The sequence below is a fragment of the Lactuca serriola genome, chromosome 4 (assembly GCF_051521515.1).
Source record: "Lactuca serriola cultivar US96UC23 chromosome 4, Lser_US96UC23_V15, whole genome shotgun sequence".
NCBI lineage: Eukaryota > Viridiplantae > Streptophyta > Magnoliopsida > Asterales > Asteraceae > Lactuca > Lactuca serriola.
In genome coordinates, this window is record NC_136411.1 from 232,957,013 (window position 1) to 232,979,837 (window position 22,825).

Sequence of the window (22,825 nt, forward strand, 5' to 3'; positions counted from 1 at the left end):
AAAGCGAGAGAACAATCCAAACTCTGGAAGACATGCTTAGGGCATGTGTCATTGACTTTGGAAAGTCGTGGGACGCACATCTACCATTGATCGAATTCTCATACAACAACAGTTACCACACCAGCATTAGGGCTGCCCCGTTCGAAGCTCTATACGGTCGCAAGTGCAGATCCCCTCTGTGATGGGCCGAGGTAGGAGATACACAGTTAGCCAAGAGTCGAGTCCCCGACAGTGCACTTACCGGTCCTGAAATCATCCGTGAAACCACTGAGAAAATTTTCCAAATCCGTGAATGACTAAAGGCCTCGTGCGATCGTCAGAAGAGTTACGCTGATAATCGTCGAAACCCACTAGAATTCCAGGTTGGGGACCGTGTTTTGTTGAAGGTCTCACCCTGGAAAGGCACTGTACGCTTTGGTAAACGTGGAAAACTTAATCCGAGATACATTGGACCATTTGAAATCATCGCCAGAGTTGGTCCGGTAGCCTATAAACTTCATTTACCTCACGAACTTAGTAACATCCATCCCGTCTTTCATGTTTCAAACCTCAAGAAGTGCCTATCCGATGAAACCCTAGTGATTCCGTTAGACGAGATTGAGGTTGATTAAAACCTCAACTTTGTGGAGGAATCAATCGAAATCATGGATCGAGAAGTCAAAAGTACAAAACAGAGTCGCATCCCGTTGGTGAAGGTTCGCTGGAATGCCAAACGGGGACCGGAGTTCACTTAGGAGCGAGAAGACTCGATTAAACAAAAATATCTACATCTCTTTCTAGGTCAATAAATCGTATATTATCTTATTGTTTGTCTTGAATTTCGGGACGAAATTCCCTCTAACGGGGGGATAATGTAACAACCCGAAATTTCATGTCACTTCTTGTATCACAACTTGTAATCCGATCCGATCAACCAAACGTTATTTTCAATTTCGTTTCCAATTTCACCATTTTATTAAGTCATTAGTTTATATTGACCTGAAATGACTTAATGGGTGTCTTAATACATTTAGAAATCATTTTAAACACCCAACTTTAGTGATCGAAATATTTCTAGAAATTACCGTATCGGGTTACGGTAACTCAATCGGGTACGTCCAAAAACCCCACTTAACGTCGGTATCGGGTAGAATTCTATCGTGTCCAATTCCCGAACACTATATAAACATGTTTAAGACTCCATTTGAAGCCTTTGGCCAATTTCTCACTAAACTCTTACAACCTCTCTCCTCAAGCTAGAATTAAGGTCCAAATCTCAAGTTTAAGGCTTCAAATCTCTAAGGTAACCTCCCTAGCATGTTAATCAACACCTTTAGCCTTCAAATTGATGAACTAATTGAGTTTTAGGACCAAGAACATGAGTTTACGGCCAAGGAGAAAGCTTGGGTCGTAAACTCCATTAAATGGGGTTTTAAGCCCTTAAACTCCTTCCTAAACTCAATTGGACTTTAGATATGGCTATGGGACTACAAGATATGGACTTAGAACATTTGAAACTTTGATTTTGAGCCATTTGAAGGAGTTTACGGCCAAGGCATAAGCTTGGGCCGTAAACTCATGTAAAAGGGGTTTTTTCATGCCCTTAAACCCTTCCAAATCACTTCTATGGCTTAGATATGAATTATAGGACCTTGCTATTAGCATTTGGACACTTGAAACATAACTTTTGAGGGACTTATGTGAGTTTACGGCCAAGGTGAGTGCTTGGGCCGTAAACTCCCCAAAACAAGGCATAATTTCATTTTTAAGGTGTTAGAAAGCCATCCAACACCACCAAAAGCCTTGGAATAAATCAAAGGACCAACCAAAAATAGTTTAAGGGACTTAATCACATCATTTGTGGGAGTTCTAAGAGTTTACGTCCAAGGCTTGTTCTTGGGCCGTAAACTCCAAGATTTTTGGTGTTAGAATGCAAACTAAACACCCCTAAAGCCTTTAGATGAATTTTAGAAGCCCTTCTATGCAAGTTTTAGACCTTGAAACACTTTGTATCACCATATATAAGAGTTTACGGCCATGAGGAGGGTATCATGGGCCGTAAACTCCATAACACCCCTCAAATGTCCCATAAAACTCATGCTAGATCTTGGAATAATCCTATTAATCACATATGATTTGTTTTAACAACATTTAACACCATTTTCATGAAGATTAAGGAGTTTACGGCCAGGAGCCTATATTAGGCCGTAAACTCCCATAAAATAATCATTTTGATGATTTAAATTCATTCCAAGTGTTCCAATGCATTTTAGATAATCCATTCTAGCAATCCCCATGTCCATTTAAGCCCTTAGATCATCAAAACCACACCAACATGAGTTTACGGCCGTAAACTCATGTGTGGGTGTGTTTCATGGTTGTAAACTTATTTAAATGTTTACTTATGGAGAGTAAACTCAAGTCCCAAGTCCCTAGTGCCATTACAAGTCCGAAGATGTCACCCGGGTCACTCCAAACGCTCGTTTTGAGGTGTTTAACCTCATTGGAGTGTAATGTTCCATATGATTAGTGAATGTATCTCTAATTGTATATATATGGACATTATTTTATTTTACATAGGGACATCGCGAGTAATCAAACCTCGAACCAACGTCTAGTATCCAAAACCGACATGTTTCCGAGTCCGGTGAGTTCATACCCCTACCTTTTTCACTGTTTTTCACTGTTTTTAGGGGGGGAACACAAGCAAAGTACAAGGGTTTTCTTGTACTCAAAACTTATTTTTTTTTTTTTGTGTGTGTGTGTTTCACAATTCATATGCTTTTAATACTGATATACGTAACTGATAACCAGTAGATCATACAGTTCACTTAAACATTTATTTGTGAAACGGATTTTATAAACGGTTATGTTTTATATATATTTCACAAATGGTTTCCACATTTTTTTCAGTTAAAAGCATGACATTATAACACATGAACAATATAATTCGTACACTGTCTTGTCCTCGGTAACATTCCACAGAGATACGCGAATGGAGGATTATCCTATTATTACTAGTAAATTTGTTATTCCGTATGATTGGAGACACGTCCTCGGCGAACACTCCACAGAGATACGCGAGTGGAGGACTACACCCGTAACCAGAATTTCTGGGATTTAGAGAGCGTGACTTGAGTGTATAGATCTATACGGGGCTGACTACCCCACACCTGGCTGCTAGCTACAGCCGAACCAAAATGGTTCAAGGGTGACGAAAGTCATAAGGATTGTGGACCACTTATTGCCACAAGGTTGTGGACTACTTATTGCCACAGGTTCAGTCTTTAGTATGGTTATGGAACTCGCAACTAGGATAACAGAAATTTACTAATAGTAATAATAAAAAAAATACTACATTTTACAGATAATCAGGATTCAGTTTACATCTTTTACATCTTTCACATCTTTTACATCTTTTACATATGATAACCAACCTTCAGGAAGGTATGGGACCTTCCTGGGAAATCTTGTACACAACCAGGTCTAACAGAATACATCTTTTACATTGAAAACAAACATACAGGAAAGCATGGGGCATTCCTGGGTAACCTACACATAATCAGACAAGAGTAACCAATTGAATAACATTACATCTTTTACAATAACTACACTTCAGGAAAGTATGGGACTTTCCTGGAAATACACTGATACATTAAAGACATAAAACAATGTGCCGGATAACTAAACCATACATTACTCTTATGAAACAACAATCAACTTTTAATAAAATATGGGATTTTCTTGGTGTGTGTTATATTTTCAGAAACAGAAAGGAAACATAAACATTTTCACAAAACAAAACTGCTTATGAACTCACCAGCGTTATGCTGATTTTCAAATTGCTTGTGTTCTCAGGTCAACGATAGTACAGGTACCCGAAGAATTTCTTGGTTAAGGATCGTGTGCGTGCAAGGCTCGTTCATTTTGTTTATATCTATGTTATGTATCACAACTGTATAAACTGTGTCTTTTGAAACAAATTGTAAAACTTTTAATATGTAATGTAATGTTTGTTTCACTTTACTTACTATGTACATTGGATTTGATACTCAACGTGGAGTCAACCCCGGAAATGTTTCCGCCTTCGGTTTTCGGGGTGTGACAATTAACATGTTTAATCTATGAATAATCTCATTATTCTAAATGTTCAAAGTAGACTATAGTTTTGGAAGAAATTACGAAGTAAGACTAATATGAATTGTATTGGTTGAATCTGACCAAATGAAACTAGACAAGTGGTTGTAATCAAGATTCATAGGTACTTATCAATGAACTGATATTAAATAGACTTGCATCAAGGTCAGCTCTTAGATCGTTGTTACTAGTGATACTTGACAAAAAGGTACTACCCTTGTATTGTTAACACCTGAGAGACATACTGGGACTTAAGTATAGGGAGTGTTGTGCTTAGATATGATTAAATTTTTATCCTTAAATGGGAAATTATAAAATCCATTTTTAGGTATGGTGTGAACAATGCAAGAGGCATATCTAGTCATAATGTGATATGTTCCTCTTATCTGTTGAGATTTAGATATCTAACAAGCATTACCCAAAGTTAAATACGGAAAAGATTGATCAATGTCTCATGTTCAATACGATGGTTGTAATGAAGGGATGATTGCTAAACTTACCATATACATCAATTAAAGCTTTGAGCTTTAGAGAATTGGATGTTGATGAATAGTATTCTTCGTCATGCGTTATTGGGGGCAGCGAGATGTTGCTAGACATTGAACATTATCTATATCAATATATGGTCACACCTTATAGCAAGTTACTACTAATTGATTATTTCTAATAACATATGATCCTATAGGGTCAACACTTGTATTTAATTGGAAACACATTATTATATGTAAATAGTATTTACCAACATATTTAGAACTATTCTTCCTAAGAAATAATAATAAAAGAGAACAAAACTATCTTAATATCATATGGTATCAGTATTGATGTTGTATACAAACCTTTTGGCCACTTTCAGTAATGACTTGGTTTGTTTCCATGTAACAAGATATGTGGTTGCTTAAAGCTTAAGCTAGCATGTGCATGCTTCTCGTCAAAACCATAGCTTGCTATGGAGAGATGACATGGAGTGTTTACTGTTTTATTACATTCCTTCATGCTTGTAAGAAAAGGGATTATACTATACTTTATTGTCTAGGCTTTATGCATGCTTCAATGTATAAAAGAAAACAGTTAGAGGATGAAAGGTTGATTATTTTTTCTTGATATTTCTCTTATTATGATCTACTATAACCATAGGCTACATGCTCTCTCCATCACATCTTTTGTCTTGCAAATGGTGCTTGAAATAAAAATACATACATATGTTGCTTTCTATTAAGACTTATTTAGATATGTGTTGATAGCGTAAAAGTAACTTATATAGAGGTGAACATTTGCATCATGAAGTGGCTCTAGTTCTACTTTAGGTGATACATTATAGAGAGCTTCGTCTTGGCGTTTTAATGTCATCTTCATCAACTTCCTAATTGCCAAAAGAAACCAAAGTCATCAAAGGTTGTAAACATCTGTTTCCTTTGGTTATGTGTTAATCATGTTAATTGCAAAATGGTCCTTGGTAGGTTAAAATGGTTTTTGTTTATTCAAATATAAGATGATTGTGTTGCTAATTACGTTAAGTTTGTCTCTATAATTAGATTATTTTTATATAAAAACCCACCACTTCCATGATAATAAAATAGTTACCAATAAACACTTTACACTTTTTGAAAATAATGTGATCCCAAATACAAATGATGCCCCTCAGTAAAAATTTTATGTTACCACAAAAAAATCTTAATATGGATTACCCGATACCAATCTAACAACAAATAAATCCAAACACTTCAATTTTGTCTCTCGTAAAGAAAAAATAAATATGATTCTAAGCACACAAATATCTAACCTAAGATTGTTTCTTATCCTTCCCTATTCCTTGACAATAAAGGATTTACCTTTATTTCCCCTAGACAAATGATCCAAACAATCCCCAAACACCCCATCTGTTTCCTGCCTCAAAGGTTGTTGTTTATGTTATGAGTATGCAGTCTGAAACCGAGGCAATTGATCAACAAGGGGATGATTAAAAGGGTTGGCAAATGTTAGTAACACTTTTAGTAGTCATACTTATATAATGGTTTACAATGTTATACTAATTATCTTCGTTTACTATGTGTAGCAAGAATTTGAAGTTTTCGAAGACAATGACATGTGTGTTGCTTATTTGGCCGCATTCCATGTGTACATCCCATATGTGCCATTTCCTCACTGAACATATATGAAAAGGCTTTTGTATTAAAATCATATAATAAAGCCTCTTATCTTAGTAGCTATGAGTACACCAACCACCGACTTAATGATAGTTCATTGTTGCTACACGTTGAATGTTTTCAACTATTTTGCCTAAAAAAAGGAGAAGATTACCTGGTAGGAAATGTATCTAAAGGATAAAGAGATGAAACATAAAATAAGCTAAACAAGTAGAAAAGGCATATTATGTCAAGGGCATGAATTCCATAGACATTTACCATTTGTCACCAAATTAGGCACAACAAAGGCATGTGGTCAAGTAAGCCAATTAGAGCAGATTGAGAAAGTGCAAGTGGATATAAATCAAAGAGGGATTCTCCAAAATCCCAAACCAGACCAAGTTGTTATACTCCAGCTCCAAGTCAATCAATTCTAGCACCAAGCTCGTATTAGTTTTGTGAGTCAAACACTTATCAATCAAGCTCATCTGAAGAGGAAGGTTGTTATGAAGAAGAAGGTTCTTGTGAATGATATTGGTTGGGTGAGGAAATATTCAAAAAGAGTCACAAAAATTGGACTAAAGAAGAAGGTTCCTCACAAGGATGGAAATGGATATATTCACAACAAACATGTAGCTTTAGATTGATTAGTGCTTGGTTGTTAATATTGATGTAATGGTATAATTCAAGTGGGTTTATCTTTTGATGTAGTGGGCTAATGTTTTGAAGTTAATTACTCCCTCTGTCCCATAATTATTGTCCACATTTGACTTTTGAAATCTTTGAATGTCAACTTTAACCATAAATAATTTAGTTGTGTTATATAATTTTTTATGAAAATATATTTAAAAAACAATCTATTTATATATCTTGCATAAAAAATTATATAACAAAAAGTAAATTATTTAAGGTCAAAGTTGAACAAAAGAGACTTAAAAAGTCAAACGTGCACAATAATTTTGGGACGGAGGGAGTACTATATTATCCATCTTGGTTTAATATTTTTATGCAGGGGAGAATTTGTTGAACTTTATTATTATATTACCCTTACGAGTTTAATATTTTGATGTAGTGGGCTCAACTTTTATAATTAGTTAAAGGTTTGATGCCTTTTGTCTGTTACTTTTGTTTGTCTTTACATCTATTTGTCTACAAAAGAATATTTCCTACAAATTGTCTTGGTTTTATACAATGGAATCAACCCCTTCCATATATATTAGTTTTATTCAAAAGAATCAATTTCGACCCCTACTGTTTTTTACTTATATTAAAGTTTTCTACCAATTTGATGCATATAATAGAAATGTTCTTTCATAAACATCCATTAGAACAACAATCATTACATAAACATCCATTACATCAAAAACCATTACATCAACATCCATACATAATCATCAATACATAAGGTTCACAATGAACCCTAAACAACAATGTACTTTATAAACCTCGATACATAATCTTACCAACGGACACAAGAGCCAATACAAAACCCATTGCAAGAAACATAAGCTTCAATTCATTCACTTCTTTTCTAACAGATTCCATGTCCTCTACAACCTCTAGAAACATATCTTCTACATTGAGCTTCATATTCACCAGTTCTTCTGCAAACCATTTTCAAACTATACACTTTTTTCTAGATTCTTTAGTAAACAAAAACAAACAACAAGGTAAGAAGGAGAAATTGAATACCAAAATCATGCATTATGAAAAATAAAATCAAAATCGATAATTACCAATGAGTTACGACATACTATAAATTTCTTCCCGGAGTTAAATTTGGTATTGGGGGTACGAATTTGGGTAGGGGATAAACAAATCATAGTGTATTCAATTATCTACTCTATAGTTGCTTGAACTAGTCAAAATCCTTTAGCCAGTCGACATCCTTCTTCTTCTTCAAGGGAGAAATCAAATAACATCCTTCTTCTTCAAGGGAGAAATCAAATAACCTCCTTCTTCTTGTAGGAAAAATTTGAGTAATTTAATATTTTGTTTAAATGTTCTTTTATGAACGTTCATTATGTCACACCCCAAAACCACGAATGGCGGAAACGTTCAGGGGTGGAGGACGTCATGTACAATATCACAACAGTGTAATATAATAAACAAGCAACAACATCATCCATTGCATTATAAGTAAAGTTTAATACATGTGTGTTCTTTCATTGTAATAAGACACCAAAAATATACAATCAAAATAAAAGACGAGACTTGTCTGCTCTGTCTTCTCAAAACCTGGCCATCGTACGTGTCTACTGTTGACCTGAGAATACAAGTTATTTTGAAAGCGAGTATCAGCTTTAAAGCTAGTGAATTCATAAGTAATTAAGTGTCGTTGTCTTGCTTATGAAAATTTGTTATGAAGGCCATGTAAACCTTCAAATGAAAATGTTGATGTAAGTATGAAATACCTAGAAAATCCCTTATTTTCTATAAGTATGAAATGTAGTCTTCTACCAAGACCCGAATGTTTTATTATGACAATGTAGTCTTCTACCAAGACCCGAATGTTTTGTAAGTAAACTTATAGTTTTTCCTTTAATTGTTTAGTACTAAAGTACTTAGTCTAACTCATCGTTTATGTGAAGGTATCACAAAATAAAGTAAACAGGAAAATGTACTACTGTAAGTGTTGCCACTGGGTACTAGGACTAACACAACATATGTAACTGTTATCCCGAGGTACTAGGGCTAACACAACCTATATAACCTAATGAATATCCGAAGATTGTCCAATTGTTCTCTGTAGCAGCAGCAGGGCGTAGGAAGGGCTAGTCACTGTAAAGGTACTCCTAGTATAAGTAATAACCGTAGGCATCCGTAGATGTTCATCACCCACTGTTGCTAACAGATGGGTTCCATAATGGTTAGTCCCGTCCATATATCCTGAGGTACTAGGGATAGGGACCCATCTAGGTATCCCGAGGTACTAGGGATAGGGTCCTGTCTAGATATCCCGAGGTACTAGGGATATGCAGGAAGATTTACACAGAAGGTACTAATAAATCATCCTCGCAATTCGAGATACAAGTATTCATGTTAATGTACACAGTTAAGTGTATCTACGTAAAGGTACTCATGTAATGTGTTCATGTAAGCGTGTTCATGTATCATGTAAGTATATGTAAACGTACTCATGTATCATGTAATCAAATGTAAATGTACTCATGCATCAGGTAATGTACTGGTATAGACTCATGAATGAACTGACTCTTGTGTGATTCCTTGTAATAGGAATTATGTTTGATATCTCCAAATAATCCCTATGATAATTTACTGGAAGGTAATTGGTTGTTCAAGTAGGTTTATACACTCTTACTACTCAATGGTGTGAGAAACTAAATGAAAGTTGGAAACTATAACATCAATACATATATAAGAATATAAGTGTACATGCATAATTTAGTTCAAGAATGTAAAATGGTTTTGTAAGACATCTTATGGGTTTTGAACAATAATTAACAATGACTTGATGTCATTTTAATATACATCTCAAAGGTAAAACATTTGATAACAATGTGTTTTTAAGATTTAAAACCATTTCATGCATCTCATTTTGTAGTATGTGAAATCTGTTAAATGACAAACATAGTTATAAAATACATATCAATGATTTAATAACATGTTTGTTTCTACTTGTATTCCCCCCTTTAAAGCATTTAAAATCATTTAAAACATTGATTAGGGGTATGAACTCACCTGTAGTTGGTGATTGGGATGAACTGAACGGTATAGGATTGCTAGGTGTCAAGCGAGGACTTGTACACACACTACGATCCTAATAAACATATAATCACACATATATGCACTCAATTAGTTTCAAATTACTAATTGATAATGTTAAGACATCCTAGACATAATAAACACTTTATATAAGTGTTTTAAGCCCTAAGGAATGCATCTAAGCTATTGTGGGACAAGGCACTTGTGTTTAGTGTTCCAAAGGACCCCATATATGAGTTTACTCCCCATATACCATCACACATGGAGTTTACGGTTGTAAACTCTTGAGTTTACGGCCGTAAACTCCCAACCATGGGGTATTGTGTGTTTTGAAGTCCCAAATGATTCCTATAATTATTCCAATCTTGGTGGTTAAGTCCTTGGAATGATTTAAGGTCTAGAAACACTCCATTTAAGAGTTTATGGCCCCAAGGCCATTTCCCTTGGAGTTTACGGTTGTAAACTCCCTTTGGGTGTTGTTTTTGTTGTTTTCAAGCTTCATGCATAAGTGGGATAATTTCTAGGCATTTGTTTAAAGCTAATTAGGACCCTAGGCACACTTTGGTGCCCTTGTTTGGTGTTTACGGCCTAGGAGCATTACCAAGGCCGTAAACTCACTTCAAGAGGTGATTTTGATGCTTTCAAGTCTCTTGCACATGTGGTATAGGTTCTAGGCTTTTATTCCAAGCATATGAAGACATTAGGCACACTTTGGTGCCCTTCTTTCATGTTTACGGCCCAAGAACAATTTCTTGGCCGTAAACTCACTTTGATAAGTGATTTTGATGTGCTTAAGGTCTTAGATTAAATGGGAACAAGTCTAGATAAAAGTCTAAAGCTTTAGGTGCCTTAAAAGCACCATTTGAGTTTGAAATTGGAGTTTACGGCCTAAGAACTCTTCGGCCGTGAACTCCCAAACTTGGGTGATTCTTGGTTGTTTTCTTGTCCCTAACACACATACATATGAGTCTAAGGCAGTTGCATAACACAAGGGTCGGTCTCGGCTTTGTTTCGGGAGTTTACCGCCCAAGAACACCTTGGGGAGTAAACTCCTAGATCTAGTGATTTAGCCTTCTAAATCATGTTATAAACACATATAAGGCTTTCTAACACTACTAGAAAGAGGTACGCACGATTTGGGATAAAAACCCGAAGATCCGTGAGAGAGAAAATGGTTTTTCTCTAGTTGGAAATGTGAATAATGAATGTATTTGGTTCAGAATTCTATTTATAGTCCTGAGATATTTTTGGCAGAAAATATTTTTATTCCTGAAATAATCTCTAATATAATTGAGTGTTGGAATAACAGTGTTGCACAAAATCCTAGTGCACCCACTCTCCTGATATATCCTGAAGTGTAAACCCTGAATTACTCAAACTTACGCGAAAAAGTCTGAAAATTAACTGTGACTGCTATAATTTCTATTGAAGTGATATAGTTTGTACAGAATGGAAATTTCGGGTTGTCACACGGCCACGTAAGATTCCATGTAATTGTTGTATATGACAAATATGCTTCTATGTAAGCAAAACATGTAGAATGCAGTCCGAAGGACTTAATGTGTATAATAATATAAAGTATACAAGCTTATTTAACCAAAAAAAACATGAAGGTCTACGTATATACAAAATGAGAACTATCTTACACATATATGTCACTTTCCTTAAAAGAAGTACATGGTTTCTGTCAGAGGGAGTTTTAATACTTTTTCATATTTAACTTTTAACAAAATCTATAATTATCAAACAAAAAAAGAAAAACCCAACAACACAAGTTTAATAGTTTTATTATAACAAAATTTTAATTCCAAAAGCTACTTGAATGTTCTAAAAATTTACAAATAATTATATAAAGCAATTTCATACAAATAAAATTTAGACTTTTAACTAGTTTTACAAAAAATATCCATAGATTCAACCAATTTTGACCATAAAGTAAGATGGATTGTAGATTTATTTATATTATGGTAAATTACATGAATGGTTCTTACGGTTTTGGATAGCGTGCCCGTTTGGTCCGCTAACTATTTTTTTTTTTTTAAATCAGATTGTCCTTATGATTTAGTTGTTGCGAATTTCATCTCTAACATACTTGCATTGACTATATTAACCTTATGTATTTTAACATTTAATTTATATATAATTTCTTATCATTTAAAAAGTTAACAGAAAGAAAAGAAATTAGGCTCCCCCTTCATGTTTAACTCTCTCTCTCTCTCTCTTTCTCTCCGACCACATCTGACATCTACCACTATTTCACACCGATGACCACGACACCCAACAATTCGAGATCTAGAACCCCCGACGAGCATAAACTTCTCCTGAAACCATTGATTTCTAAAATCTCAAACGTCGCCCTTGATCTACCCTCTTCTGAACCTTCGAGTTTTGTAAAACCATGAGCCAACAATCAACCCATATATTACTTAGTTTCCTTCGCTGTTTCCAACGAAAATCTCTCTCTCTCTCTCTCTCTCTCTCTCTCTCTCTCTCTCTCTCTCTCTCTCTCTCTCTCTCTCTCTCTCTCTCTCTCTCTCTCTCTCTCTCTCTCTCTCTCTCTCTCTCTCTCTCTCTCTCTCTCTCTCTCTCTCTCTCTCTCTCTCTCTCTCTCTCTCTCTCTCTCTCTCTCTGCCGGAGTATAGAGAGAATCCAAAATCCAATATGCATGTTTGTCTCTCTGATTCACGTTTTAGATCGACGGAGTAGATGAATCACTTTTTTAGTATGCTTCCTGAATGAAAAGCTTCTCATTCTAAAAATTCATAAATCATGAAAAAATAATAAATAAGGAAATAGATAAGGATAATACATTAATATGATCATTTTAATTAAATCAATGACTAAAAATGAAACAAAATAACCCATAAGACGGTCCAACAAATAACTAAATAACTGTATGTTAGGAGCCAAACACACAGGTTCTCCCAAAAAACTATAGGGACCATTTGTGTAATTTACCATTTATTTTATTTTTCATATGTTTGATTGTTTTTGCTGTCCGTTCACCAACAAAGATATATACCGAAGTTTCATTGGATTACACTATTATTTTTAGAAAAAATATGACGAAAAAATTGAATTAAGCATTTGATAGTGAACATTTATGAATTAAATTCAACTATAATAATTCATTATGCAACAACATTAAGTAGATATTAATTTGTTCAATAACATACCCACTTTCAAACGGGAATGAAAATCAATCATGTTCAACAGTTGCTGTCAAGATCATTCTAATACTTTCTTTCTGCTATCAGAAACGTTTAGCCTCTGTGGTTTGTAGGCGATTTGCATGAACCCACCTAATACATATTCGAGGTTAAACGTGGGGCCAAAAGTACCTCAAGTGCAGTAGCTTTACTGATAGTCAGTCCGAAAGTTTCACTCATATCAATAGGTTCATTTGATGGATTTTTTAGCACAAATTGTTGAATGAAACTGGCTAGCGTTAAACCAACAGCCTGAATGGCGAAGGGAATACCAGGGCACATTCTTCTACCACTACCAAAAGGAAGAAACGCATAATGTTTTCCCCTGAAATCAATATCCTTATGACTTGTCAAGAATCTCTCCGGCCTAAATTCGAGGGGATCTGACCAAATATTTGGATCACGGTGCATCTTATATAGATTTACCACCAGACGAGTGCCTTTTGGGATGTTGTAGCCACCCACAATGCAGTCCTCAATGGACTTATGAGCACCAGAGAGAGGAGCAGCTGGGTACAAACGCAATGTTTCTTTGATGATTGCGTCAAGATACACTAAGTTCTTCAAGTCTGACTCCTCCACTAGTCTGTCTCTTCCAACATGCTCATCAATTTCATTTTGCGCAATTTCTAATGTTTTTGGGTGGTTTAGCAACAATGATAAAGCCCAGGTTAACGTCCCAGATGTAGTGTCCAAACCTGCTACCAGGAGTTGCTGCGAAATGGATACAACTATAAGAAAAATGCTGAAAAAAATGAAAATGAATCAAGAAACAGTGAGATAATTGAGTTTGAGTTTACTTGACATGCGGATTTAATAATTGTATCATGGTCAAAACCCGGGAATTCGTCTTCAGAAGCACTTTGAAGAATGGAAATTAGCACATCTATAAAGACTTGATGGTTGCTTTCATGTTGCTCGGCAGACTTCTTTATTATTTTATGTTCTTTTAACCATGCACTAAATATGTTGTCCAATTCTATCGCCATCTTCTTCATTGCTTTAATGTCCACCCACATCCAAAAACTTGAGATAAGGGATAAAATCTGAAACAACAAATGCTCCCATTAGCTCAAAGAATTTCTTTACTACAATCTGAAATCGAACCCCTTCCTCATCACGTGGTGAAAACCTCTTCCCGGTAATAATCCTAATCATAATGTTTACAACCAAATTACCAAACAATTGACTCATCTCCACCTTCATCATCTCTGAATTTTCGCTCATTTTATTTAAAACCCAACGATCATATATATCTTTGATGGATACTCTAACCTCTGAAGCTCGAATATGTGCAAGCCTTTCAACTTGTCGTTGGGAAAGAACCTCTAGCGTGACCATCTTGCGTGCTTGTCGCCAATAGTCTCCATATGTAGCAAAGCGGAACATTGCATAATTATAGCCCATGAGTTTTGTTGCCTCAGCTTTAGGTCGAGTTGCAAAGGCCTTATCGTTTGTAGTAAAGCACTCTTTAGCTATCGACCCATTACTCACCACCAAAGCTTGGTGATAACCAAGCTTGATTGTGAAGATAGGGCCATATTTGTCTGCCATATCACCTAAAACGTAGTGAGGTAGCTGAGAACCACCTAAAAGGTGCAGGTGTCCGATTATAGGCCATGCACCTTCTGCTTGTGGTGGTTTTCGGTTCTTCCCTCTATTTGCCTTCTTCCTGTTGAGACTATGTAGAAGGAAAACTACTACAATAAGAGAAAAGCTGGTTGCTACAATGGTTGAAAACGAGAGATGGAAATCCATGTATAATTTGTGGATCGAGAACTAAATAAGTGCACTCTGTACATGTGTGTAACTATGTGATTGAGTGTGTTATATATATAAAATTTGGAAAACATAAAAAGTTGAGGAAATTATATTCTATAATCCAATTGCAAATATACAAAAAAGTTGAAGATATTGTTTGTGTGATCTAGATAACACATTATTTCAAGGATTTTAACCTTCAGTGTTTATAATATATTAAATTGAAAATAAAAATGTATTTATTATGAGCTAGATTCTTTTATTCTATATTTAAAAAAGTTGAAATAATTTATATGATTTTATATTTGAATTTCTATTATAATTTGAAAAAGTGGGCTTAGTTTTTTTTAATTAAAATGTATTTTTTATGAACTATGATTCTTTTATTCTATATCTAAAAAAGTCAAAATAATTTATATGTTTTTATGTTTGAATTTCTTTTATAATTTAAAAAAGTGGGCTTAGTTTCTTTAATAAAACAATTAGAGTAATATATATATATATATATATATATATATATATATATATATATATATATATATATATATATAGATTAAAGCAGGGCAAAGGTGACGAACAATACACTATAGTTGTTCATATTTTTACCTCACCATTTATTCTATGTTCACATTTTTTGTCTATATTTTTTTTATTCTTTCATTTTGAGTGCCATGTGGAGTGCGTAGCTGTTATAGTCCAAGAAAAATGTGCTTTATGTGTCTGATTCCATCGTCAATCTAAATTAATAGAGATGTGATTGATGTCGACAATGCTTAAGTTGAATATATTGTTTGTGTGAACGAGATAACACATTATTTCAAGGATTTTAACCTTGAGTTTTTACAATATATTAAATTGAAAATAGAAATATATTTATTATGAACTTGATTCTTTAATTTTATATTTAAAATAGTTGAAATAATTTAGATATTTAAATTTCTATTATAATTTGAAAAAGTGGGCTTAGTTTTTTTAATAAAAAATTATTTATTATCAACTAGATTCTTTTATTTTATATCTAAAAAAGTCAAAATAATTTATATGATTTTATGTTTGAATTTATGTTATAATTTAAAAAAATAGGGTTAGTTTGTTTAATAAAACAATTGGAGTATATATATATATATATATATATATATATATATATATATATATATATATATATATATATATATATATATATATATTCACATTTTTACCACATCATTTATTCTATGTTGACAATTTTTGGTCCTTATTTTTTAATTCTTTCATTTTGGGTGCCATGTGGAGTGCATAGCTGTTATAGGCCAACAAAAATGGGCTTGATGTGCCTGATTCGATCGCCAATCTAAACCAATAGAGGTGGGATTGATGTCGACAAGGCTTAACGTTTCCTTTGTCAGTGTACTCTCCCAAAAAAAGCCCTAATCCTCTCAGATCTCGAATGCTCCAGAGACGATTTCCTTCATTTACGTTTCCTCCTATTCTCATATTTTGGGGGTATCGCTATAGCGACAAAATTTTAGCGACGAAACAAATCTACCAAAAAGCGACAGATTTCTGATCAATAAAGAAAATCTGATTATAAAGATTTTAATGACTTTAGCGACAACTATCAGAAGGTATGGCGGCATAATACCGTTTGTCAGCAATAGTTCTCCGATAGAATACCAACAAAATTTATCTTATGTAATTTGTCAACATATTACCAATGGGAGTTGAATGATTAATTTTTGACCTAACCAAATTAACCTAATATATCAGATTTTTAAAACCTAACCCGGTTACCTATTTTGAAACATGATTTTGTTCCGTATTTTGAAACTAATTGAACCCTTCATGATACATATACACTTTTTGACCTCCGACCATCGCCCACTAATGTACTACCATCATAGCTTACTTTCGAAACCCCTGACCATTGTGACCTCCTCCCTTCTATCCTATAATTTTCTTCCAGTAACATGATGAATTTCTAGTTATGCTTCTTAATCCATTGCCCTAAATCCTCTTTTCCCTAGTGTTATGCGCCTTCACAATGTGTTTCGAACTTGCACATACGAAATCCACTCACAACAATTGACCTCGATTTCATGATTTTTTACGATTTACGTTCTCATTTGCAACGTAATTGGTAAAGGAGGATATTGTATCTAGAATATTTGAGAGGATTCTAAGGCCATTATCAAAGCAATTGGTTTGTAATTTTATTAAAATCGAAATCGAGTACTTCCTCATTTACTATTAATTTATGCATCCGTATTTGGGGGTTCAAAAACATTTGTTAGGTTATCATGTATATATCGTAATTTTTGCAACATAGAAAAAATATACATTACACGGATTCATGAGCTATTAGGCCTTCCGATATGGAAGGATTTTGACGTGTGAAATACGAAGTGGAGGGGGATCCTCACACATAAACACGACTCCAATATTTCGTAGTTGTCTTGTCGAGTGGTTGGATTCACATGTCTTCACACTCCTTCCCTACCATCTTCCTCTCTCTCTCTCTCTCTCTCTCTCTCTCTCTCTCTCTCTCTCTCTTTCTCTCTCCCTATATTGTGAGTGGAGTCTAAAAAATGATATTGTCAATAAGCGAGATAACCCTAGCAGATGCGCCTAAAGGACTCTACAGAAAGAAGCACTTAATAGAGAACCTCATAACCCTAGCCGATGCACCTAAAAGACTATACCTACAGATGCATGCCATAAAGAATGTCACAATTCTGGCAGTTACACCTAATTGATAATATTAGCAGTTGTGCTTGACAGATGTGTCATTAGCAACGATGGATTTCATGCATATTCCTTAGGATAGTCCTTAGGAATGAATTAACAAGAAATAGCTGATTCTTAGGGTACATCCTTAAAAGTAAATAAGATAATAGGGACGGGTAATTCGGTTGATTGATTGTTTGATGATTAAACATAATGATTATATTAGTGTGGGTTGAAAACCCTATGTACTCACTAGGTTTCTCAACCTAACCCACTCAAGCTTATTTGAATCGTAGGTGCCGATACGAAGTTACATTACACTGAGAGATTAAAAAGGTGTAGATCACCAGTGTAAATGAATGTAAGTTATGTTTATGCTTATGTTTCTGTATTGACGATGACTTCCCAAATGTTTTAAAATGAATAAAACTACATTTCTTCAGAAATGCTTTGATAACCTATTTATCATGTTTTACTGGGAACAAATTCTGCAACACTTTTATGCAAAATGTTACTCTGATTTTCAAACAAGCATAAAAAAAATCGGTCTTTTTTGGCTGTGAAAATGGGGATGTCACAGTTAGTGACTTCGTTGTTACCCTTTAAACATGAGAATTAGGAGAACTAATGCCAAGTTGGCTTTCCATTACTAAGCTACTCTATTGTGGTTTTAGACCCATGAGTCTCGTGGTAGATGTAACCAAATCTCGCGTTAGAGGTTTGGTAAACGAATTTGCCAAGTTCCTACTTGTCTTGACATAGACAACCTTAATGGTACCATTTTCAGTTAGTTGTCTTACACAATTGTATCTCAGACCTACATGTCTCGACTTCCCATTATATACAACATTATATACATTAGACAGTATGGCTTCACTATCACAATACATTGGTATATCTCGCAAACAAATATCCATAACTAGATCTTGAATCCGTTCAGCCTCTTTGCCCGCTGCTACTAAGGAAATTAGCTCTGCTTCTATCTTTGAATGATCTATGCATGTCTTTTTCTTGCTCGCCCAAAAAATTGCACCGCTAGCTAGAGTATAAATCCAACCACTTGTGTATTTTGAGTCACTGGTATGATATCCAGCTAGCATCAAAATACCCTTCTAGCATTCCATTTGATGTCGAATACATCAAATAAAAAGTACTTGTCCCAAGTTCAAGAAGGGAATGTCTGCTGTAACATACACATTTTGAAATCGTGTATTGTAAATTATAAAAGAGAATAATATTATGTGAAATTGAGTGTTGAGTTCTAACGGATAGTTTTTACTAGAAATGAAGTAAAACTATGTTTAGAATCACTCATAAAATATTGAAAGTCTTATGAGATGGCAATTAATAGCCAAATAATGAAAATTTAGCAAAAATATAAAATTTGAAATAAGTAAAATTTTATTATTGAAAGTTGTAGATAATCTCGTTAGAAACATTTAGGCGAAAACTTCGTCGAAATCCGAGTTATAACGAAGAAGTTATGACCAAACGAAGATCCGTGATAAATTCAGAAAATACCTTGTCGCGTAGAAATTTAGTTTTCGACAAACTAATTTTTAGTTTTAGTGATGTAAATGAAAGTCGTAGAACTCGTGAAAATAATCAACTTTCATAGAAAGAATGCCAAAATCTGACTTCGTATGAAGAAGTTATGATTTTTCGAAGTTTCAGCTTAGAAGTAGACAGCTAAAAAATCGAATTTTAGATGGAGTGATATTTAGCCGACACAACGTAAACGAGAATTGAAGGTCTCGTCATTTGTAGTAAAACGGTAAAAAGTCTGACGAAAACGGACGTCGGATTAAGAAGTTATGAATTTTTAACGGATTTTCCTGTCCCGGTCTGTTAAAAATAATAATATTAAAATTAAATTCAAAATTAGCCGACAAAGTCTAAACGAAAGTTGTAAAGCATAATTTTAGCTACGAGTGCATATAAAGAACGTTGAAAACGGAGCCCGTATGAGAAAGTTATGGATTTTACGAGATTGGGCACATTTTCATTTAATTTTCGCATGAATAGTGTTGATCCACGTGGCATTTTCTGATTGGACCGCAGCCTCGCGTGGCACCCTCTGATTGGTCCGAAGTCGTCACCCTCTCTCCCCATTGGACCGAAGTTTGGTCCACTAAGAAGCTTGCATCTGTCCGAGCCGAAGACCCAGCCGATGACGAGTCTGAAGCTGATGACTCCTCGCGTCCGAAGCCGATGACTCCCCGCATGGAAGCGCGCCAGCTGCTGTATCCGAGCCTCGCTGGCCTTCGCTTCTTCTGCCCCATGTCCGAACCCCTCGCTGCCGCGTGTCCCTTCTCGGCCGACCTCTGGAGCTCCTCCCTATAAATACAAGGCCTGCGAGCCTTGCCGAGGGATTTTAGACTTTTGCCATTTTTTACCCCAAAATCAATATTTTTGTTACTTTGACATCCCCCGAAGCCCCGATATCATTTTTAAAGCCCGAAATACGTCCCGAAGTGCCCGGAGAGCCCGAAAAATTATTCTTTTCACTTTGAAGTTCTACTCTTACAAGGCCTATTTTTCAATATAATTCCCGGTTTTCAATGACGAAAGCTATTTATCGAGCTGAAGTGCTGCTCAAATTATTATTTTAACCCCCATTATTTTAAGGTGAGTTTAATATATAGGAACAATTGTATGTTATGTGTTATATGTACTACGTGCTTTTCAGTGTTATTATTCCGGGTTATTTTCCCGGGTTATTTTTATTCGCGATTTTTAATAGCAAAGATATATCTTTGACCCTGTGCTCAGTGAAAGGACTTAGATTCATGGTGATATTGGTATGTAGCCTCTGGCCATGTAGAACATGTCTCGTAAGAGAATGACTTCAATTCTATGGCATTGGCAGAAGGTTAGATAGGACTGGTATGTAGCCTCTGACCATGTAGAGCATGACTCCGTAAGAGAATGAACTCTATTCTATGGTATTGGCAAATGGTTAGACTGGGCTTTAAGCCTGAAATCTACCAAAATGTTAATCCAAAGTTGTATATCTTCTGTGCTGTTTGGGCCAAAAGCTTTATTGATGCATATCAAGTATAGAAATTGTTATGTCTCATTGATCGTAAATTTTTAAAGCAAATCTTGAGTTGATATTGAAAGCATGACATATGGTACGCATATGTTATTGTTGTTCTTGTTCCCTTTTGCTTCTGTCATATTGGTATATATAAGGCATAAGATTATATTGTATCTATTTATTGAATTCACTAAGCGTTATCGCTTATCCCTCTCAATATTTAACACTTGCAGGTGATGAGTATCCAATATAGTTTTATACTGCTGAAACATTTAGAATAGTTAATACTATTTCTATGTATTTTAATGTTCATGTATGTATATGAATAGTAGATTCCTGGGTAGATATGAAATGTAATAAAACTTAGTTGGTTTGTATCCAATCTTTTGTAATCACTTTATCAATATAAAATATTGTTTTATAAATATGCATGTAGCATGTTTTGAGGAAGTAACTTAAGAATAATGTTGGAATAGTATGAAAGTTTGGGTCTTTCATAAATACGAAAGTTGGGGTCTTTCATCTGCCAAGAAGCCAAATTCAAGAGATGACTAGTTAAACGAAGATCATTTAATTCAAATTCATGTTGGCAATCGGCTTTATGTTCAAAAGCAAGTGCTAAGGCATCCATCCAAACAAATAAGAAATGGGTTAAACCTGACCATAGATGGGTACCAAAGGTTCACACTTCCAAATCACCTAATGATTATAACATTTCTTCATCTTTTTTGTGTGATAAACATGATATGTCATGGGAGACAGTATTTTGCGTAGATGATAAAAGTCAACCCAGTATCAAAATGGACTGGGTTCCAAAGACCAACTAATTCCACACTCTGTGCTGGAGCAGCTATGGAGGGATATTATCATATTTCGGTTTGTTGATAGTGGTTGTTTAATGCACATGATAGGAGACATCTCTGAACTATACAACATTCAAAAATTTAAGTGAGGGTATGTGTCCTTTGCGGGAAAGGAAGAAAGGAAATGATCACAAACGGGGTTTGTACTTAACGATGTGAAAATTTTTGGATCTGTTTCGAGATTGAAACACATAAGGCTGAACATGTTGTTGCATATGTGTGCCGTTCTTAGACCATCTAGATGCCACTTCCATTTGAGAATTATGGTTTGAGTTTTCTTCCTGATAATCTTGTGTTTCTCTTAAAATGATTCATTTTGAGGACAATTTTTTTTATTTTCTTTCTCTCTTATGCACAAATTAAGGGGGAGAAATAAAAATATAAAAATTTCAAAAACAGAAATCCAAAATATATCCTTATAGTTTTTTTCGTTTGTAGGTATTATTTGGGAAGTGATATCAAGAATGACTTATAAGGGGAAATTTAAACAAGTGTAAGGTACGAAAGCTGGATTGTCTAGACTCTGTGATCAATGTGCTGGTAGGCATGAAGGATTCCAAAGGACTAGACATAGCTCACAATGAAAGGACTTGACAGTGTGGACTCAGATAGTTTCATTTGGACTGACCGTACGACGCTCGGATAGATTGAGCAGTGAGATAAAAAAGGGAGCCTGCAAGATACATTAAAATCTTGTGTATCTAGAATTGTGGCTCAACCTATCTTCGATGTACGAACTTATGTCCTTAATCGCGGTACTGATAGGGCGACTGGGGGTTCTGATAAAGTAGGTATGTATGAAATTATTTTCTTGCTTTCTTTCTATCTATCATATGTTGCCTCCTTTGCGTGATTGGAACATATCTAACCTAAAATGCAACATATGCAACTCTATCTCTATGCATCTTCTTATCTATGCAATTATTTCTATATGTTCGCCATATGTTTTCCCCTCTGCGTGATCGGAAGAGCCAGCCTGGGACACATCATATGCACCCTACTATCTCTCTAATCCTCTATCTATGTTAGTCAGATGTTGTTCTCTCTGCGTGATTGGAATACATCCGACCTGGGATACAACATATGCATTTCTATATCTGACTTCTCTTTTAATGATTGAATACTCACCTAAATTAAGGAATTTTTTGGAAGTTCTTGGTTACCGGGGTATATCGAAAAGTGGGTAACACGTTCTAGTACATCTATATTGAACCATTTAATAGGTTGTCTTTAGATCTTGCTGCTAAATTTAAGTGGCCAACAATATCCCTGGTCATCGTCAAC

General features: G+C 34.9%; 1 pseudogene across 1 annotated transcript; it reads right to left on the reverse strand.

Annotated features, from left to right (window-relative positions):
- Positions 1–13,073: 13,073 nt before the first annotated feature.
- On the reverse strand, positions 13,074–14,999 carry LOC145096825 (cytochrome P450 CYP82D47-like; annotated as a pseudogene). Its single transcript, XR_013704089.1, has 2 exons — positions 13,975–14,999; positions 13,074–13,888 (listed from the first exon to the last, which is right to left on the reverse strand). The product of XR_013704089.1 is annotated as a cytochrome P450 CYP82D47-like (transcript).
- Positions 15,000–22,825: the final 7,826 nt, after the last annotated feature.